This window comes from Chaetura pelagica, unplaced genomic scaffold (assembly GCF_000747805.2).
Source record: "Chaetura pelagica isolate M959 unplaced genomic scaffold, ChaPel_1.0 scaffold966, whole genome shotgun sequence".
In the NCBI taxonomy this organism is placed as follows: Eukaryota; Metazoa; Chordata; class Aves; order Apodiformes; family Apodidae; genus Chaetura; species Chaetura pelagica.
In genome coordinates this window covers 41,055-42,768 of record NW_009953727.1, presented here as the reverse complement: position 1 = coordinate 42,768, position 1,714 = coordinate 41,055, and the positions used below count along the sequence as shown (strand labels likewise).

General features: G+C 59.2%; 1 protein-coding gene across 1 annotated transcript in view; it reads left to right on the top strand.

Annotated features, from left to right (window-relative positions):
- Positions 1-1,714, top strand: part of KRT18 (keratin 18) — a 10,748-nt gene that overhangs the window by 378 nt on the left and 8,656 nt on the right. The window lies entirely within an intron of this gene.

Genomic DNA, 1,714 nt, shown 5'->3' with positions numbered 1-1,714 from the left:
GCTGTGAGGGGTGCAGAGCCCTGGGCCAGGCTGCCCAGAGAGGTGGTGGATTCTCCTTCTCTGGAGCCATCCCAGCCCCACCTGGATTCTGTGGGTCCTGCTGGAGGTGACCCTGCTGTGCTGGGGGTTGGACTGATGATCTCCAGAGCTCCCTCCCAACCCCCACCTCTCTGTGACTATGTCTCCTACCCCTCTACCCCAACCTACATCTCAAACCAGCATCCCCAAACCCACCCTTTGTCCTTAACCCATGTCCCCAACCCAGTGTCCCCAGCCCCCCTGCCCCCATCCAACATCCCCAAACCCACATCCCCTCCTGGTGTCCCCAGTCCATGTCTCCAGCCTCATGACCCCAAACTCTTCCTCAGCCCCACATCCTCAACCTACACCCCCAAGCCAGTGTCCCCAAGCTGATGTCCCCAAGCCCCACACCAGCCCCTGCTCTCTGTGACCTCCTGCCCAAACCCTGCCCTCAAAATGGGGCAAATCCCCTCAAAAATTAAACCATTTTTTGTGTTTCTGCTGCACCACTTAGACACACACGTCTCTGGGGCCAGAGGGGACCCAGCCAAGGGGACTGGAGGAGCTGCTGGAAGTGGCTCCCCCAGCCAGTCCCCACCATTTACCAGCGGTCCTGGCTGACTGGAAGGTCCCATTGACTGGAGGTTGGCAGATGTGACCCCACCTACAAGAAGGTCCTGGAAGGAGAATCTGGAGAACTCCAGGCTGGTCTGACCTTGGTGTCTGAGAAGGTTATGGAACAGATCATCTTTAGACCCATCATGCAGCACGTGCAGGACAACCAGGGGTCAGGCTCAGCCAGGATGGGTTCATGAAGGGCAGGTCCTGCTTGACCAACCAGTGACTATGACAAAGTGACCCACTCAGTGGATGAGGGACAGGCTGTGGATGTTGGACTTTAGTCAAACTTTGGAGACCACCTCCCACAGCTTTCTTCTGGTGCATCATGGCATGGACAGGTGGACTCTGCACAGGGTCAAACACTGATGGTGGCTGGGCCCAAAGAGTTGTGGTGGATGGAGTTCAGTCCAGTGGGTGACCAGTCACCAGTCACCAGTGGTGTCCCCAGGGCTCAGTGTTGGGGACAGTTCTGTTTAGTATCTTCATCCATGATCTAGATGAGGGGATCAAGGGCACCCTCAGTCAGTTTGCAGGTGACACCAAGCTGGGCAGGAGTGTTGATCTGCCTGAGGGTAGGAAGGGTCTGCAGAAGGGCCACCAACCTCCCCAGCGCTCCAGGCTTGGGGCAGAGCAGCTGGGAAGTGCCCGGGGGAAAAGAACCTGGGCAGGTTGGATCAGAGGGGCTGGAGATGAGACAGTGAGTGCCCAGGTGGTCAAGGAGGCCACCAGCATCCTGGCTTGTACCAGCACTAGTGTGGCCAGCAGGACCAGGGTAGGGACCGTTCCCTGTGCTGGGCACTGGTGAGGGGACACCTTGAATCCTGGGGTCAGTTCTGGGGCAGAAAAGGGACATTATGGGGCTGGAGTGTCCAGAGAAGGGACACAGAGGTGGGGAAGGGTCTGCAGCACAAGGAGAAGGGGCTGGAGCACAATGAGACGGGGCTGGAGAAGTTGTGAGGAGCAGCTGAGGACACTGGGGGTGGAGCAGAGAGGCTGAGGCCATCTCGCTGCCGGGATCTGCAGGCACTGGCACCGGCCCGGGGGGGGCGGGGGGGGCCTGGGGGGCGGGTTT